Here is a 6,590-nt window from a genome sequence, read left to right as displayed (position 1 = left end):
GCGCACACACCTAAACATTTCCATGTCACTTGCTTTCCCCTATGAAAGGGAGCTTCAGAGCAGGGAGTTACAGATATTTCAAGGAAAGTGAGAATGTGTGACAAAAGTTTGAGTACTCTCCTGCCCTGCGTGTATGTGTGTGTGTGTGTGTGTGTGTGTGTGTGTGTGTGTGTGTGTGTGTGTGTGAGTGTGCTTCTTTTCCTCCCTCTGTGAGTCTGGGAGAGAAGGGGGAGGACCTGAACCCTGCTAAGAAAGAGTCAATACCCCTGTAGGAGTCCACCAGACCATACACACTCTCACTCGCTGACACACACATACATGCACACACACACACAGACACACACACACGCATATACACACATCCATACACACACATGGCCACATACTTATTCAGTCCGCTGCAGGTACTGCAGCCTTAATAAGTTCAGAGCAGACGGACAAAACCCAGCAAGGAAGCGTGAAGTATAGAGTGAGAGAGGGGAGGAGGGATCTCTGGAGTTACTACTTGTTGCTCTTGGTTTTGCGAGTGGAGTGAAGATGATTTTCCTTCTGCTTTCCCAGCGGCTGTGGGACCTTGTCTGAGGTGAGCACCAGCGCCACGCTTTTTTCTTCTCCTTTCACTGCCTCATAATTGTGCTAGAAAGGAGAAATAAAAAAAGAACAGGGGGGTAGAGTTACCACTTTTGTGAGTGTGGGATTGCTCTCTTGGTGGAATGGCGCATGGTTGGAGGGTTGGAGTGGGGGGAGCTGAAGGAAAGGAGGTGTGTGGAGGGAAGCTTTTCACATGTCAGGCAAGGATCATTATCAGACTGATCTGTCAGAGAGAGAAGCAAAATATAGGTGGGAAAGGAAAGATTACGCTTTCTTTTTTTTTTGCGGTACTGCTGCAAAAGACCTGTAGCATGTGATTGCGAGCTGGGGTTCCAGCAGTGGGGCGACAGTAGATGAAAACAGGAAAAATCAGTTCAAATCTCAGCTTCTCCAGATTTTCTTTGTTCTGATTAACGGCTCCCTTTCTTTAGGCGTTTGTGCACGCCTCTTGGGGGCTGCTTTACCTGATAGAGCCGTGTAATATAAATTATACATTTATACACCACCTCTGTATGTGTCTGTATGTGTCTCTGTGTGTTTGTTCTGGAGGAATATTCTCATTCCACTACCACCTTGTGGCAAGGCACAGGGTGGTGTTTAACTACTTTAGCCATGTGTAGTCTTCATTTATCAGCTCCTGTGTGATTACAGTGTCCTAGTAAGATAGTAGCTTTACTTGAATGTGCAGCCTCATCATCATTCTTCCACCAACATGTGTTTACATGCTTCAGTCTTTTATCCACTTACATAAGGGCAGAATGTCAACACTTTAGATAGTTACACTTTTGAGGATAGATATTAACCATTTACTTTTATTTTGTTTGCATAAATAATTTTGCCTTTTTTTTTCAGAGCTTAATTTAGACTCAATTTTGTTGAGTGCCCCCCACCCCCCCGCTCTGAAGTAGTAGTGCAATGCTGTGTGTCCGGGTGTGCGGCGTTCATTGTTGTCCTATTATTAGAGCAAGCTGGGCCAGCCAGCAGCTGTGGGGAAGGAAGTAGGTTCAGAACAGCCGGAGGAGAGGGATTACTTGGAACACTGAGTTAAGAGTTATGGAGTGACTGCTAGAATGGCATTCCTAAGTTGGCAGAGTCGTTGGAGAGGGAGATGCGTGAAGCAGAGCACCAGACAAGGACCGGTGCAGATAATAAGAGGGACTGGAAAAACGTAAGAGGGTGGAGGTCAGCAGTGATGTGGACCAGTGCACTTGGCTGTATTTGTAGATCCTGTTTTTGTTGGACCGCTTGATTGCAGATTTGTTGACCTGAGTTTTTCAGGGCGTCAAATTTTCTCTAATTTCTTTCTGTATTTTATTTTATTTTTTACAAACACTCGAACAATCCAAAACAGACACAAAGCAGACATTTTCAGCAAAGAACACTTAAAACGTAAAATCTGTAGAATCTTTGCATTTAGTGGCCCAGGCTGGGAGCTGATTAAGTGTTCTTAAGAAGTGAAAGTGAAGGATGTTTGCAGATAGGGACTGACTGCTGTGATAAACTGCCACCGCTCTGGCTAAAGGCATAATAGAATTCCAGTATTGCTCAGTGTCTCTGCTATCTCTCCCTCTCTGACCTTCTAAATCTTTGGTGTGTATTCCAGTGAAGTGTGCCAGTCAGCAGTGGTGTTTGATAAACTTTGCTCCAGTGCTTGTTTTCTTGTAGCACGTAACTCTTTGCAGATTTCATTTTGAACTTTATTTTTATATGTATGACACATGCTGAGTTTTCTGTACGTTTGCGGGCTGTGACGTATTTACTGAAGAATGAACTGTTTGGTCAAAATGTGCCGTAATACAATTGTTTTCTCCAGATTTTCAGAGTCTTTTGATGATATGATGACTGAGCCTGTGCCCGTCTTTACTTCTGAATGATACAAAGCTGAAATAGTTGAGACCCTGTAATAAATGTAAATAAAAATAAGATACGTGGATTTACAAATTCATACATCAGTTGGCTTCCTAAATCCCAAACATCATGATTCAGAGAAGACTCAAGATAAACATCTTTTGTCTTGATCATACCTGTTTCGAAGCTCCGATCATTGTGAAATCAAACCACCTGCACCCATTTGTTGTTCTCTTTCCAGCTTTCCTTTACCTTTCCTACCCAGTCCTTGAAAAAAAAAAAAACTTGTGTAATTAGGAAGAGTCATAAATCACAGACAACAAAAGGGGTTTTTAGTACATGTTTGACAGCAGGATAAAGAGGTGGTTTCACTGTGTATGTGGCTTTTAGGTTTGGGGGCAGAAGAGGGTACAATTACGACATCCAATTACTGAACACATGTTTTGCAGGGCACACTCTGTGCATGTGCTGCGTGTGTCAGATTGTGTGTAATAATCTTCTCGGTGTGTTTCTGTGTATTTCAGATTACATGTTTGGACACGTGAGTACAGCTGTACTCTCACTGCACTCAATGCTCATTGTTATCAAACTCAATTAGCCATTTCAATGTTTGCCCGCTGGATGACTAATCACTACTATGTAATTTCTGAATTTAGGGCTACCCCCTAAAAACACACAAAAAACAAAAAAGCAATGAGTCTTTAAGCCTAAATTCTTTATATTGCTTTTGGCATTTTCTGCCATTATTTAACACTCCAGTACAGAGCGAGTGGGAGGAAATGGACGTGTAGAATAAACATACACTGTTTGCTAATTCAGTCATTTTCACAACTAATTCAGGAGTTTGTCTCAATCGTCATGGGAAGATGCATGTTATACCCTGTATAGCTTGCCAGCCTATTGCACAAGTTAACTCAGCTCAGTCTTTGGACTCCAGAGTACCAGCTAGAGTATCATTAAAGATGAATATAGCGTTCTTTAAAGGTAAAGCAGTGCAAAATACTCATTTGTGATCTTTGTGGTGTGCTCTAAGCCTTCTTTTTTTGTCAATATGTGGAGAGTAGTTTTAATAAACATATCAATACTAATCCATCACCCTCAACATTTGTACCACTAAGGAGTGGAGGTCATTTAAGTACCTCAGTTGCTCTTTACTTACATTTGTTTGTCTTGGACAAAAACAATTTTACATCAGACTTCGAACCACCCAAAAGTGTGGCTCTCTAGCTGGCGAATTGTAAACACACAATGCTGCACCACCTTTTAATCTGTAGTCTGTAATCTGAGGTCTGAACACTATGTGTACAAAAGTACTGGGTCACCTACACATTACTGACTCCTACACTAAAGGAAAAAAAAGTTACATGTAAATTTTCTGTGTAATTTTGTTGCACAAGTGCAATGTAAAATATGCGATTTAATGGAATCTGTCAAATTAAATTTACTTGATTGCTACACAGTCAGTTTATATCAAGCATATTTTCCTTAATGAGTAATTTTTTGAATAAATAAACTCAGATGATGCTGCCCTTGAACCACACCTTTATTATTGCCTATTAAACTGCCCGTGGAATAGACGCATGTGCTCTTTATTCGTCTGGTTTCATTCATGGTGGGTTTAAACTTGCTGTGTCATCATATGTGCAGTGTACCACCATGCTGCGTGCAGATGTTGGTACTGTAAACTCTGATATGTTCAGATAAAACTGGCCTTATTAGACTGTGGGCTGTGATTTTTTTTCTCTTTTTAATCTAGAACTTTATCCATAATTCATTTCCTCGTCTTCCTGGAAGCTGTCGTCATTACCGTCTGTCTCCCAGCTGGAAACCTAAAATGAGTCTCATTCAGATTTCATTCAAATGTTGAATGTTGCCGCTAAAATAAAGCTGCTAGACCCTGTACAGTTTGAAATACAAGTATTGCTACTGCAGTTCTTTGTGGGGAAAATCTGCTATATTGAGCCACAGCAATTTGGGGTCCACCTAAATTACACATGCTCCTTGGGAGACAGATTAATAGATTTTTAAAAAAGATTATACATCTGTGGGTGTTACCAGCTGTAGTGTTAGTTATGGGATAATGGTGCATTGGTTGGAACAATCACATCAAATCAGGCGAGACCTTTTCTGTACGGAGTTTGCATGATTTTTGGGGGGTGTTTTTAAATGAGATCTCCGATGTGCGGTGTGGAAGCGAGAGTGTGTCGGTCCGTTTCAGCCCCATTGATGGACTGGCAGCCAGTCTAGTGTGCAGCCAGCCTTTTGACCTACAGCTGCCGGGATCGGCTCCAGCCCCACAGTTGGTTAAGCAATTAGAAAACTGTAGTAATGTTTAAGAGACTTTCTAAAAACGCAGACTTTGAGAAATATTTTGCGCTCTTTGTTTATCAGTTCCCTTCCAAGGTTTATCTTACAGTTGTTCTCTCAGTTTATCGTTTACGTACGAGGACGTACACAGACCGGAGAAAGCACACGGGTGACGTAAGAATGCGGTCAAATATGCTGAGGCGAATCAGAAAACAGGAAATAGGGGAAAATGAACTCCCGCCACAGAGGTTCCCCATTCCCTGCAGTGCACCTCACTTCCTGTCACATAACTTCCCACCACTCATTTTGACTCTTTACACACAGACACGTACTTACACATTCCCACAGCTATTTTAATGACAAATAAGCCAAATATTAGTGATACTGATATAAAACCTGCTTTAACAATGAGCTACAGTTGAATGGCTTGTTAGTGTTTTTGTTTTTTTATATAGACCCAGCGGTGTGAGACTGCACTGTCCTAGATAGTTACACTCCTCCTGTGTCCTGCCCTCGATCTCTCTGAATAGCTCCACACACAGCAACGCCACACAGATGAAAGCGCGCCTGCTCAGTTAGGCGATTGAAGCTGTTCAAATACAGAACTCCAAATCCATCTGTTTCCTCCCTTTCTAACAAGTACCATTTCATCAGCGGAAGGATGCGCAAATACACCCACATGTGTGTGTGCTGGAGAGCAAGACTCGAGAGATCATTGTTTATAAGCTGGGATGTGGATTCCCACACAGAAATGGTGCTGATCAGTCGGATGCCAACGCTTTTATGGGCAAATTATGGGAAACATAATTTAAATGTCTGTTTCAGTGGGTTTTTTTGATTTTGCTTTTTGATTCATGTGTTTTCTTCCATGCATCTGTGTGTGTTTAGACTTGTTGACAGATTCCACTAGCTGTGTTGCCTACAGTGCGCCTCACTGAAAGTGACTGAGATCAGAAGGCACATTTTCTTTTTGGACAGCTCTCTTTCCACACAACAGGAAATTGAAAAGGTGATGCTCACGTTGATCAGCTGTTAAAGCTTTAAGGTTTTGCCCAACAAAAACAAACACTTTCCTTTGGTCTATCTGGTTTGTAGATTTCTTTTACAAGCTTGCTGTTACACTTGATTTTACAAACAGAACAGTTTCGTGCTGGTTTCTAAACTAAATATATAGCACAAGTTCAACTTTTATAGTGCCAGCAACTGTGAACACTTACTTCTCAGTAAATCTTTCTTTCATTCCAGGGACTTTTTATAAAATATATACTGCTGATCAAGTCATATGAACCAGGATTAACCACAATATCATAAATTACAAGTAAATCAAACCAGTATTCTTTCAAGTGCTCTTGGAAGTCTTCTTGTGTAGTGATTGTGTAATGAAAACAAAAACCTCCCAGTTGTTATGAATGGGAAACTTGCCATGGAGTCCACAGCTGTTTCTCTGTTCTAGGCTTATAAACATCTTAAGTTTAGGCATTTCAACATCAGAGTCTATGAGACCATGCAGCAATCTCTGGAGTTGAAAAAGACAAAGATTGGTATGGCGGTAGGGCTGGGCCATATCATACCGTTCACGATAATACCGGTATAATGTCGGGCAACGATAAGAAAATGAAATATCGTCATAAAATATGGGTAAAACGCGCATGCGCAGTGCCTTTGTTTTCATACGCAAACGGCGTAAAAAGCGTGCTGGCGACAGAGAATAAGAAGGGCGAAACCGGATCGTTGAATGAAACGGATGAACCGGAATTGGTTTTTAAAGATGCTGCAACTTCAGTGGTGTGGAACTGGTTTAGCTTTCGTCCGTCAGATACACAACAAAGCACTATTTTTGGTAG

At 41.4% G+C, this 6,590-nt stretch overlaps 1 protein-coding gene across 6 annotated transcripts in view; it reads left to right on the top strand.

The window, feature by feature from the left end:
• Positions 1-6,590, top strand: part of LOC102213025 (disabled homolog 2-interacting protein) — a 167,230-nt gene that overhangs the window by 27,280 nt on the left and 133,360 nt on the right. The window contains exons 1-2 of one of the 6 annotated variants that reach the window (XM_013909742.1): positions 417-583; positions 2,964-2,980. The exons of 4 other annotated variants lie outside the window; for them this stretch is intronic. The gene's annotated coding sequence lies outside the window, so the exon portion shown is untranslated. Of the gene's footprint in view, positions 1-416; positions 584-2,963; positions 2,981-6,590 lie in introns of those variants that run through there. One more of the 6 variants, XM_013909741.1, reaches the window with a different exon arrangement.

Source organism: Pundamilia nyererei, unplaced genomic scaffold, assembly GCF_000239375.1.
Source record: "Pundamilia nyererei isolate P.nyererei 1_Seehausen unplaced genomic scaffold, PunNye1.0 scaffold00002, whole genome shotgun sequence".
Taxonomy (NCBI): Eukaryota; Metazoa; Chordata; class Actinopteri; order Cichliformes; family Cichlidae; genus Pundamilia; species Pundamilia nyererei.
Note: the sequence above shows the minus strand (reverse complement) of the source record. Positions and strands in the feature narration are given on the sequence as shown.